We start from the raw sequence: 14,200 nt of genomic DNA, 5'->3' as shown, positions 1-14,200 counted from the left end.
AAACACTCAATATGTTTCAATAAAACACGCTGCAGTAATTGTACTGTTACTATTACTGCTGTTTTTTGAATACTTTCAAGTTGTATATCTTAGGATATACACTCGAAACAGCAGATTATCGTGTATCAAGTATGAACTGTCAATAAAGAAATATCAAAGCAATTTAATTGCCAATAAATCAAAAGATCATAAATCAGAATATTTTTGAACTTGAGTGTTTATTATTTCATTCTTCTTTTGAATTGAAAATTATATGGTATCACCAAAACGTTTATAACCTGTTTACAATTTAAAATCAAGGTTAATATACATAATCTACAACTTTACGTCGTGTAATCTACATCTACATCTCACATCTACATCTACATCTCAGCACTGCAGAAACGAAAACCTTGTGTCGCTTGGAAAATCTTATTCTCATTCGTTTATAATCCATCAAAGGTTTCGCCCTTGAGGGCTATTAGGTGAGCAACTTTTTGGCAGTACCTTATTTTGTAAGATTTTAAAATGGATATGATTGTATTTGAATGTAATGGTATGACAAACCACATTTTGATGCTGAAGAATATGTGCCTTAACCCTGCTAAGGAAAGAAAAAAAACAGAAGCGATAACACAGCATAATAATGTTTTCGCTTATAAACAAGCCAACAAGTAAGCTTTAGACTGGAAACAGGTGGTCTTTCCCTCCAAAATATGTTAGTCTGTGTAAGGTGGATAACCTTGAAATTTTTCTGTGTCTCCCGGCAGTATTCCCCGAAGCCGCACTGAAATAATATTTACTGGCGGTGGAAACAATTATGCTTGGCTGCAGCGTGCCGTCAATTGATCAGTGTTTGATCTAGTTTTATAATTCTCTTGCTCTTTTTTTTTAAGTTTCATAAACTAAATTGGTATCATTTTTTTTAACTTCTTCTAAGTAAGTTCTTGGGACCCACGATTCCTTTTCAGCTTCATTACCATAACCAAATCTCGAGCAAAACAAGGACGATACATCAACCTTATCTTCTCCTGCACATTTTTGTTAATCCAATTGGTCGAAAGTAGTAGTATGCCAGTATGCCAGTAGCAAATACAGCCGCCACCCTATCCCTTCAATTCCCAGTAGAGGAACTTTCTTAAGTTACTGGAAAAATTTAATTTGTATTTAGAAATAGAAAAAAGATCATTAAATACGTATTTAAATTACTTGATCTAATCTGTAAAAAATTATTTCCGAAACACTGGGTGTAGTATTGTTGTTATGTCTGCACTAATAAAAATTAATTTAACTTTCCATGGCATAAAAATAATAGTTCAACAGGGAAAATTTTGCTTTTGTTTTACAGTGGAACGACAAAAAATATCTGAATATTCCGGTCGCATATACAGTGACTTTCATGAGAGGATTAAAGTTTATATGCTCATGACGACCACTGTATATGTTATTAAATAAAAATACAAGTTTTTTTTAACTGAAAGTAAGGAGCAATATTAAAACTCAAAACGAACAGAAATTAATCTGTATATGAAAGGGGCTGGTCCCTCCTCAACACGCCGCTCTTTACGCTAAAGTTTGACTATTTCTCTCAACTCTACTTTTTAAAACAGTAAAAAACTTTAGTGTAAAGAGCGGGGCGTTGAGGAGGTAACAGTCCCTTTAATATACAGAGTAATTTCTGTTCGTTTTAGGTTTTAAAATCGCTCCTTACTTTCAGATAAAAAACTGGAGCGAGGAGTAGGCCTAGTTACCCTCCAATTTTGGTTATTTAAAAAGGCAACTAGAACTTCTTAATTTTTTACGGACATTTTTATTAGTAAAAATATACGTAATTTACGAATTAACTTACGTAACAAACTTCTATATTCATATGTTTTTATTACGTATATGAGGGGGTTCATCCCCTCGTCAATACCTTGCTCTTTACACTAAAGCTTAAATTTTGTCCCAATTCCTTAAGAATGACCGCTGAATCACAAAGGCCGTAGAATAAATAGTTGTAATTAATAAAATTACTTTAGCGTAAAGACCGAGGTATTAGGAGGAGGTGAACTTTTCGTATGCATAATAATTTCTGTTCATTTTAAGTTTTAATGCTGCACTTTACTTTCAGTTCAGGAAATTTTTTCATATTCGATTTTTCATTGTTCTTTAAAAATATGCTAAAAATCCTGCGCTCCCTTTATGGAAATTTTTTCCCCCTTGACAAATTCCTCCATGGAAAGTTCACCCGCGTAGCCCTGTCCCCTCAACTCCTCCCTCAATCAAAAATTCCCCCTGAAAGCGTATGTACACTTCCCAATAACCATTACTAAATGGAAACACTGGTCAAAGTTTGTAACTTGCAGCCCCTCCCTCGGGGACTGTGGGGGAGTGAGTCGTCCCCTAAGAAATAGTTATTAGATTTTTCAGCTATGTTGAATAAAATGGCTATCTCGGAATTTTGATCCGGTGATTTCGGGAAAAAGATGAGTGTGGGAGGGGGCCTAGGTGCCCTCCAATTTTTTCAGTCACTTAAAAAGGGCACTAAAACTTTTAATTTACGTTAGAATGGGCCCTCTCACGACATTCTAGGACAACTGGGTCGATACGATTACTCCTGGGGAAAAAAAAACAAACAAATAAACATGCACACGTGATCTGAATCTGATGGTGTGATTTTCGTTAAGATTATTGACTTTTAAGGGGTGTTTCTCCTCAGGCTCGTAACTTTTGATGGGTAAGTCTGAACTTAATGAAACTTATATACTTAAAATTAGCATAAAAATGCAATTATTTTGATGTAGCTATCGTTATAAAAATTCCGTTTTTTAGAGTTTTGGTTACTATTGAGCCAGGTCGGTCCTTACTACAGTTCGTTACCACGAACTGTTTGATAAATATCGAGAGATTTTTTTGTTGTTTCACTGTCAAATAAAAGGATTTCTCCTATTGAATTGTTATTTGTATGTCATGGAAAGGCAGTGTAGTCTTCAAAAATAACTCTGTTATTTGTTGTTTCTAAGCCCAATAGGAAATAATTAATGACTATTATACGTACGTTGAACCTGTGCGAGTTATGGTTGGCTCTTAATACATTGAAATATATCCCTAACCCTGAATGCAAGAATATTCCAAAATCCTGGTTAATTTGTTTTTACTCTCATCCTAAAATGGTGAATAACAACATATATAACCTCTTGTAGGTCCATAATGATGGATATAATTATAGTGTTTCGGATATTTAAAATAATGATACTAAATTCAAGCTTTCTGTTACCTTTTGTGCTTGAATCTAATGAGAAATTAGGAATTAAATTAGGAAAATTAATGTTTGATTTTGAGTATAGTATCGATCTGGCTGACGAGTTATAGTTAGCTCCTAAAGCATTGAAATGCGATCCTAGACCCAGATATTAAAGTATTTGGTTTGTTTGTCATTCCTTTCATTCGAAAATGGCAAAGATCAATAAATTTAGCCCCTGGTACGTTCAAACTAAGGGCTAACACTGTAGTGTTTCTTCCATTTAGAATGCACTAGCAATAAATTTGGACTTTCTGTTATTAATTGCTCTCTATAAAGTATCCTCAATGTAACTGTCTCAGCACGAAGAATGATGTTGTTCGTTTTCTATATAACTAGAAGCTTTTACCTTAGTAAAGACACCTACACCATAATAGACATAAAACGAAGCAGTACGATCTCATATATTTAAGATTTTTGCCATTTAAATGGAATTATTAGTTTAAATGATCGTTCATAGCTTCATGTGTGTCATATAACCGCTGGTGTTATCACGCGCTACTCCCCTGCCTGGCTTGTGATTCTGTGGATGTTTGAGCGGGGGGACTGGATTTTTTTCACGTTTTTAGCTCCTTTTTCCCCCTTCTCTTTCCTGGCTTTGGAGGTTTACCGGGAAGTATATTTCAATGTTGTATTTTGTTGATGTAATTCTTTTGGATAATAAAATAATTCAAAACAAAAAGTCTTTAAAGCAGTTCGAAAGAAAAAATGGCGGTCAGGGGAAGACACACGCTGAAATCTGGAATTGATTGATGACAAGTTTGTGTGTGAGGGGAAATATTGCGTGTCAGGGGAAGTCCACGTTGTAGTCTGAAATTGGTTGATGACAAGTTTTGTCAGCTAAATATCATAGTGTCTCTTACCTAATCTCACATCTGCAGAAAAAACACAAATTTTTTATAACGCTTTTATTTTTGCTTTTTTTGTTTAGAGGATTAAATCTTCAAAAGAGATCAAATTTCAAACAATTTTAAATGTCCGATTAAAGTAATGTTTTAATATTCATTTTGTATTATGGCTTTTGGCTATCTGGAGAGAGAGCAGTCATCTTACGCTTAGCTCTTTAGAATTAAATTTGAATATATGACATATTTCATATTTTATAACAGTTAAAGGAGGGCCTTCTGTGTCCAGTGTAACGACTTTTTTTTTAGCCTTGAATACATTTTTGTGTGTGTGTTTGTCTAGAGATTGTAACTTTTTTTTTTTTTTTTTTTTTTTCATTTAATCCTTGAAGTAAAAGAACTTTATTTTAAAAACCACAAAAAGGAAATATGTGGTAATACAACTAGGGCTAGATAAGGAAAAGGGAGGAAAACTGTTATCATATGATGATACGAGTCCACTAAATGGAAATACTGGACTTTCCACCTTTCGTAGCAAGTGGAATTAGTAGACTTTCTCACATGTGGGTTTAAAAAAAAAATAGAGAGAATCAAAATATTAATAAATAGAGTAAATAAATAAATTATAAGTAAAAAGATAATCACAAATACAAATAGTCTAGCCAAAGAGCAAAGAACCGAAGATGCCATGGAAAGGTCCTCAAACCATCAAGGTCGCGCCCCTCCCACTTTGTTCAACCTCAGGCGTGGAGCCCCCTCCCCCTGATAAAATTTGGAAGTCAATCATAATAAAAATGAATTTAATAGTTCATAATAAATTCGGTAATAGTAATAATAATAAGGCTGGTATTAGTAATAAATTTGATTGGTTTAAACAGCAGAACTTTTGTAGATAATGGCTCATGTTGATTGTTGCTGCCAATTAATATTATTACTCAATTTTTACAAATCCTTTTCTGTCAAGCCAAAATAATGTTGATAATTTTTTGCATACCCCTCTCTAGAGGGTTACACTTCACACTGTGAGAACTTCTGTCGTAGCCTAAGAACCAAGTGAGAAAAATATGAAACAAAAACAAAAAAAAAAATCCTTGGGAGTAGGTATGCACAGCGTCCCAAATCTGCCAATAGCAGAACTCGACAAAATTCTAAAGGCTGGAGACACTAAGCAGCACAACTTGTGTTTTGGCAGCTTTTCTTTGAACAAAAAGTATTTTTATGTGTAAAAATGATATTTCCAGACAAAGTCTGCCAACAAATTGGAAAACTGCCAAGTAGCATGCTACTTTACTATGGCACTTTTTGAACGCCTGCCGGGAAGTTTTAATTTGATCCTTACAAAATACCCTTTGCTCTCTTGTAACGATTAGAAACCAACTAAATATTGAATATAAAAGTATTTCAAAAAATATCGGTATCATTTACTTTTTTTTATAACCAAGCGTAATTGGCTTTGTGCTACGGACATTTACCTGATCATATGAATGTGATAATGATTCTGTTTTACAGGCCGGAGTGGTGTGGTTAAACTGCTGGCTCATACGAAGCTTAGACATGCCATTTGGTGGAACCAAGGCAAGTGGAACGGGTCGTGAGTCTGTTGACTGTGGTCGTGAGACTGTTAGCATGAAATTCAAGTAAAAGCGATCCTAATAAAAAAAAGACTTATTCTAAAATTTTATGAAAATAATAGAAAATATCGTTGCCAAAAATCGCATTGGAATACCACTAATTTAGTTATTTTTTCGTGAATATTTCTTGCTTTTGTTTTGTTTAAAAAGTTTTTTTTTCTTCTTTTTTTTCATAGAAAAATAAAAATCCTTCCAAATTTTCTTTATTTTGAATGATATTTCTTGTACTAATTTTTTGTGCAGTTAATGTCACTGTTACTTACACCACCTGCACTTACTTTTGACTTCACTGCAGTCTCGTCTGACCTCTGTGGCTTTGTTTGGGTCTCTTCTTCTGAAAATTTGATGAATAAGTTGGACATATGCTGGTCGATCTGGCGCTACATGCAATAGCTGGAAGGCTATGCGTCTGGGTCCATCTGTTCTTCACTCATCACTTATCCAAGGGCGTATCCAGGATTTGTGTTCAAGGGGGAGGGTGCAATTTTTTTAACGCTTCAGTTTTTATGCATTTCATTACAATTTTACGAGTCCAACAAAAATTTCAGGGGAGGGGAGAGGGTTTAACCCGTAACTCCCCCCCCCCCATCTCGTCTGGATACGCCCTTGCATCTATCAATCTTTATTGACAAAGTTAAGCTTGAGCATAGAACGATGACGATTATCATAGTTAAAAAGGTGGACTTATTTCGATAGAGCCTTGGCTTTCCAGTTTGGTTGTAAGCCCTTGAAGCTGGCCAGGCTGTCTTCGCCTGACCAATCTTGAATTATCCTTGCCAGGAGTTAGCAGGCTGTCTAGATATACGAAGGATTAACGTTCTCAAATAGCTGTCCTTTCATTGTTAGCAGCATAGTTTTTAATATCGGAGTTCTAGGCACTCATGATCTGGGTTTTATATGTACTAACGGTTACCCCAAACTCTTCAACTACTGATCGTATTTTGATTTTGCTTGAATTAAATCTTCCTCGCTGTAAGTTCGACAGCATCGATATCGCAACCAGTTTTTTTTGTTTAGTTATTAATAGAAATAATTAAATCGATCTGGATATAAAGCAATTTACTGGAAAATGTTTAGTTTTGTCGGCATGAAAGGGTTGACTTAGTTGGTCTTCTTTGCCACCCAAAGAGGAATTTGAAAGTACCTACTAAAGCTGTAATTCATTTGGGTTTATTAAGCCGTTTACTTGTCTATTTCGAAAACCCCTGAAATTCCGTCATAAATTCCGAGCCCATCTTTAAGGCTTATGTTATCTGAGATATTTTGGCATGTTATTTTTCTGATCTCCTATGATTATAATATATGAAGGAAAGCCAACAACCTTGCTATCATTCCATAGTTAAGATTCAGCTCTAACCATCTACAAAAATACATTCGTGAAATTTGGTTTGCATGACTGTGTAGATTGAAAATACGACGAATATTAGTTGATAATGGTTAAAAAAAAAAACGACACTTTTCCTTCTTTACGTGAGGTCAGACTTTTTAGGAAAAAGCCTATATTAAAATTCTGGCTCGGTGGGGTTGTCACGAAATCGCAAGTTTCAGAAGGAACGAATGATTCACAACACATAATTACCTTAAATAATACCTCAAAATGCATATCCTTAAAATATACCATATAGCTACCCCAAAATACATAATAGCAGTATCGCTGAAAGCTAAAAATTTGCTACTTGCTTTGCTCGCAGTTTCCATTCTACGTCATTACGTTTTAATTGTACGTTTTTATCTGTTGTTCGAAAATTTTTACAAGTTTTCAAATAAGAAATTTCTACAAAATCACATTTGAATAAAATTAAATAGTTAATAAACAATTTAAATGTAATACATATTATCGCAAACGTCAAGTGTTAAATATTCATTTTTGTTCTAAAATGTAAGAAACAATGATCTATGGTAAAAAATACGAGGTACTTGTGTATTATTCAGAGCACACGCAAAATATGATGAAAATATAATACTTTATTAGGAAAATTGTAACCTAACCTAACCTTTCAAACATGACCTATTGTTACACTTCCAAAAATGTTCCTTCTCGTAAGAGTATAAAGTTTTGTTGTGGGCAATAACCCCTTATCCTGGAAAAATATAATTGCCTCTTTTTCAGTCTTTGGCAAATCCCAAATATTCATTTCAAAATACATGATCAGACACTATCTTCTATCCCTATGCGTAGCAAACTAAATTGAGTTTTGTCTCTGTGGCTTTGAAACCGGATTTTCTCATAAAATATACCTGCATCGTAGTTTTTTTCACGAAAGGACCTAACTTCACTTATTGAGTGTGTTCTGAATAATACACAAGTACCAAATATGAAGTAACCAAAATGTGCAACTATTTCTAACTGAGAAATAGCAGTATTCGTTGCCAATTGAAATAAAATCAAGTTGGTGGACTACGATAAATAAACAGTTAGAGCCATGGCTAATTGGAGAAAAGGCTTTTTCAGAAGTGTATAATAATGATCTCATTTCACTTGTTGATAGGTAGTCCATCCATCGTATGGCCGGACTAAGGTAGATAATCATGGAATAAGGGTAAATTCAAATTGTCTATGAGCCATTTGAAGGCAATTGGAGACCCCAAATAAAAGGTGTTCAAAGATTTATGACAGACCATGTCCACAGGAATTTGATGACAATGGGCAACTGAGTTAGTTCTTATATCAAGTTTTGCCTACTGAGAAATTCCATTGGAATTGAAATGGGGATGATCGAGATCGACAAGTCTGAAAAAAATTATGAGGGGAGTTAATCCCTCTAAGAGTAAGCTAAATCTTGCTGAAAAGTTTATCATTTTAAGTATTAATGCCCAGTTTTAAAAACTGCTAAGTAATTAAGCAGCAATTACGATTTTACTGGAAGTACCACCTGAACGTCTCCATATTGCATGATTGTGCTCCTATAAGGATTGTCTCTTGGTTCTATGACATACTCACTTTTTTTCTAATTTAACGACAAGAACTACAGATAGTTTGAACACTTGATTAGAAAAAAAACGACTATAATTTATTCTTTCAGAACCTCCTCCCCTTTTATATGAAAATTATATATCTGAGAAGACAATTTGTAGCTAGCGCAAAACCTTTTATAATCAAAATAACGAAATGCCAGAGGCAAACAGAAAAATTTAGAACTCAAATCAGAATTCTTTTCCCCACAGAAAGCAAAATCTTGAATAAACAAAAAATCCCAAATGTAGCGGATAAAAATAAAGATTTATACGGCATAAATAACAATTTTTCTTAGTGAAATCTACAATACACTTAGTAGTATATGCTAAGTACTAAACGAAGCTTCATATTTTATCGTGATTTAGTTATTCACTATATTAACGTTTTCCTCTGATCTAAATCCTTCGAACAAAATTTTCCCATAGAAGATTAAAAACCATACTATCTGTCGAAAACTTGCAAAAACATCAGATATTTAGGTAAAATTCTAGTTAATTGACTTCTTGCTATCTCAGAAAGGGTTTAGGTTAGGAAAATGAAACTTCAGGGATGAATCTACAGACTAAAGTATGTCCTGGGAGGGTATTTTGAAGCAACTACCTCCACTCCTTCTCCCTCTAGAGGGCCCTGACCTTTGATGACCTTTAAAAATATGTGTGTTATAAAAGTGAAACTTTGCAAAATAGATATTCTGCTTAATTGAAGTACAACAAAATTGTTTTCAGCTTCATAACTTTGCTCAATTCCATTTTATAAGGTTTTGAAGATATACAAATACATTTCCTAAATTTTGGAAAAAAAACATTAATATGGCTCAAAATTTTACTCAAATGACAGGAATTGCATTTTCAGAACTAAAGACAGAAAAAAGGCAACTAGTAACTGAAAATTAAGGTAAAATGCTGTTTTGTCAAAATTTCAATAGGTGTAGACCAATCATGTAGGCAAATTTCAGGGCCCTCTAGAGGGAGGAGTGGAGGTGGGTACTTTAAAATACCTTCCCGGGACATACTTTGGTCTGTAGACCCATCCCTGAAAGTTTCATTTTTCCTAACCTAAACCCTTTCTGAGATAGCAAGAAGTTAATTAACTAGAATTTTACCGATATTTAAAAGAGCTACTAATTAATGCTGGTATGACCATCTGAAAGGCCAGCCATGTCTTTTTTTCAGTTGAGTGGCAAAGCCGCGAGAAAATTCTTATACGGTTCAGATTACTAAGAGATGTAACACGTCCACCTCTTTCTGCTAGAATTTATCCACAAAGCCTCTGCATTGTAAGGCCTATGAGAATGATATCAGTTGTTGTTGAGTTATTGTTTTGTTCCATCAGTGGCAGCAGCAATGGTTAACTTCTGCCTGTGACAGATGTGCTAGATACTTTAGGACTTGGCTTTAGAGTTTTAGCAACAATGGACCTTAGGCTTTAGAGGCTTTACTGAATCTGTTATTTTCTTGGACTTCTGCCTGTGGTGGACCTGAAAGATGTGCTAGATACTTTATATATTTTAGGACTTGGCTTTAGAGTTTTGGGTTTTAGTAACAATGGTTAGCAACAATTGGTTTCAGCAACAATGGACCCTAGGCTTTAGAGGCTTTACTGAATCTGTCCAGGAAGCCTCTGCATTGTAAGGCATATGAGAATGATATCAATTGTTGTTGGGTTATTGTTTTGTTCCATCAGTTTTTCTTTTTCTTCATTTTTTGTTTCTTTCTTGACTCCTTTTTGACGCATCCTGTCCTAATGGGCAATAAACTTGTTGCTTATTTACTCCTAGATTACTCGTCACGCGTTGCGATGATTTGAAAAGAAAGGGTATGCTAGAAAAATTTCCCCATTGAAAATTCAGCATACGCTTCCCCACGAATTTACAACAATCATATTTTTAAATTTAAAATTTTGCTCTGCGGACAATTCTCTCTCGAAAAATTCCCCCCTCCGCTGAAATTCTCTCCCTCTCCGATAATTCTCCTTCTCTCAGGGATCGAGTCCATAAATCTAAAAACAAGATAATGCACTGAATCGATAAGACACTAATATCTTCTCTTTCTTTCTTTTATATCATGCTTTTCACAATAAAGTTAATTCCAAACTGAGTGAAGTTGTTCTTTGTCCGATATTTATACAAATTACCTAACTAATTTTGATAACACATGCAAAGAGTGAAGAAAAGAGATACAAATCTAATTCATTTTATTATGGAGCCCTCCTCCCCGCACCACAGAAAATAGCTATAACCACAAAAATTCCCCCTGGAAATTATTTGACATGCAAAATAAGGATATTATTTCTAAATTTCGACAGTGCTTAAAAAATTAGGTTGAATGACACATTAATAGAACTGTTGAATACCAAATTCAGAGAAAATACTGAATAAGAAATTCTATAATTCCAGACGTGTATGAGAAAATATGATTAATGGAACCGTAAGAGACTATATTTGTGATGATTGGTCTCTAATTTCAGGCACTGCAAAAATTATGAAGATGGCCTAAAGGGGCTGGGGAGGAGGAAATTTATATCTAAAACATTCGCAAGAATGTAATCAACAACTTCTCAAATGTTCCTTGGCGATCGGATAATGCCTGAAAAACAGACAGAGAGACAGACGTCCTATCTTATATAATCTATAATCTTATTATATATCTAATCTATATTATATATATAATCTAGCGCACATGATGCTGCAGTTGTCATTCTATATTATATAGATCAATAATATCAATAATATTAATATAGATCAATCTATATTATATATATATAATCTACCACACATGGTGCTGCAGTTGTCATTCTATATTATATAAATCAATAATATTAATATAGATCAATCTATGTTATATATATAATCTAGCGCACATGGTGCTGCAGTTGTCATTCTATATTATATAGATGAATAATATCAATAATATTAATATAGATCAATCTATATTATATATATAATCTAGCGCACATGGTGCTGCAGTTGTCATTCTATATTATATAGATCAATAATATCAATAATATTAATATAGGTCAATCTATATTATATATATATATAATCTACCACACATGGTGCTGCAGTTGTCATTCTATATTATATAGATCAATAATATTAATATAGATCAATCTATATTATATATATATAATCTACCACACATGGTGCTGCAGTTGTCATTCTATATTATATAGATCAATAATATTATATAGATCAATAATATTAATATAGATCAATCTATATTATATATATAATCTAGCGCACATGGTGCTGCAGTTGTCATTCTATATTGTATAGATCAATAATATTAATATAGATCAATCTATCTATATATATAAAAATAAGTTGTCTGTCTGTGTGTCTGTCTGTGGATCAGGTGACGTCATGTTTCTGTGTCAGCTGACGTCATGAAGTTAGTTGTCGTCATTTTTGCTATGACGGTGACGTCATTAAAGATATTTAAGACATATGTGTTCACGTAGAAATCTATTAATGTTTCAAGTTTAAAATGACTGATGAACTTACAATGGCAAAAGCCGATGAAGATGCTCAAAGAGTCTATGCCAAAAAACTTGCTGCTGATAGAGAAAGTCAAAAAAGAAAGCGTGCCGAGGAATCAAAAGAACAGCAAGGAAACAGGCTTGAGGCTAAAGAACGCAAAACCGCGCAGTTAGATGAAGATCCACCTGGACAGCGAGAGTCAAAACATATCAAAACTGAAAATGATAGCGATGATGATTGGGTTTGGGATTTTGACTCGGATAAGGTCATCAATGCCTACCAGATTTTAGTTAAAAAAACAAAGGTTCGGCGATATGTATTTCATAGTGAAGCTGAAAAATAAAGAAGAAAAAGAAAACTGAAAAAAGAAAAAATGTAAAAAACTAAAAAATACTAAAAAGAAAAAACACTCAAAGAGAAATTACAGACCGGGACACAAATGACGACCGGGACAGAGGGAATATAAATAACGACCGGGACACTCAAAGAGAAATTACAGACTGGGATACCGGGACACAAATGACGGCCGGGACACAGGGAATATAAATGACGACCAGGACACAGGTATTTAAGAATATCGTTCAAAGACAAATTTTTAATTGTAAGAAGACCGTTGAAAGAGAAATTTCTAATTGTAAAATGACTGAAGAACCTACAATGGCAACGGTACCACCATCGAAGTAGATAACCAGTGGGTTGTTCCATATTCCCCATTAGTGCGAAACGTCAACCCCAAGTCAAATTCGTGCATTGTTTGGCATCATTTTAACAACTTGCTCTCCATCAGCTCCTACAGAGTTATGGGAAAAATATAAGTCAAAAATGTCCGAAGATATACTCCATCGAAAACAGTTAGAGACGTCAGATATGACTTTTGATTTTACATCAGAAATTTATAACTACACTTTAGTTATTATAGAAGATTTGTTCGTACGCATGGCAAACAAACCTTTTCAGGATTTGGGAATGCCTTCACCTAACCGTATCGCTGTTGTTTCGACATGTGTAGAATTGGATCGTGAAAAAAGTTACAGTACGAATGATCTATTGTCGTATGTACAAAATAACATTTCCAAGTTAACGTCGGAACAAAAAGACATTTATGATACGATAGACTCAATTTCAGGACGTATACAACTACCTGCTGATTTCTGTAATTTAGTGACGTCCAAAAATTAATTGATTGAAAAAGTATTTCCGAATATTCTAAAAAATTATAAAAATAATAAATGGCTAAGTGAAAGAGCGATTCTTGCACCCAAAAATATAGACGTCCACGAAATCAACAATATTGTTTTGACCAAGATTCGAGACCAGGCAGTCCTTTACAAGTCAGTCGACACAGTTTTGGAACCAAATGAAGCGGTTAATTATCCATCTGAATTTTTAAATTCCATAGATCTTTCAGGGTTTCCACCACACGTGCTACAACTAAAAATAGGCGTACCAATAATACTTTTAAGAAATATCAACCCACCAAAGCTTTGCAATGGCACGCGACTTGCCGTAAAAAAAACAATGGAAAACCTAATAGTGGCCACAATCTTGACAGGGCCTTTTGAGGGTGAGGCTGTTCTTATTCCTCGCATTCCCATGATTCCAACGGATCTGCCTTTTCAATTTAAAAGATTGCAATTCCCAATTCGATTAGCATTTGCAATCACTATTAACAAAGCTCAAAGTCAATCATTAGAAAAATGTGGTATAGATCTTAATACTGATTGTTTTTCCCATGGACAATTGTGCGTTGCATGTTCGAGGGTCGGTAAACCTGACAATCTATTTATATGCAGCGACAATTGGACAGCAAAAAATGTTGTATATTCGCAAGTTTTACGCAGTTAATTTGTATTGTATCTACCTATCTATCTATCTATATAAAAACGAGTTGTGTGTATGCATGTTTGTTTGTTTGTAAAAAGAGCGTTTGCATATGACGTCATTATTAGTGCATACGGCTTTGTATATGCACAGACAATGGGAAAGCCAAGAATGTTGTATATTCGCAATTTTTACGTAGTTTAACTC

Source organism: Artemia franciscana, chromosome 11, assembly GCF_032884065.1.
Source record: "Artemia franciscana chromosome 11, ASM3288406v1, whole genome shotgun sequence".
Taxonomy (NCBI): domain Eukaryota; kingdom Metazoa; phylum Arthropoda; class Branchiopoda; order Anostraca; family Artemiidae; genus Artemia; species Artemia franciscana.
This window is presented reverse-complemented; position numbering follows the sequence as displayed.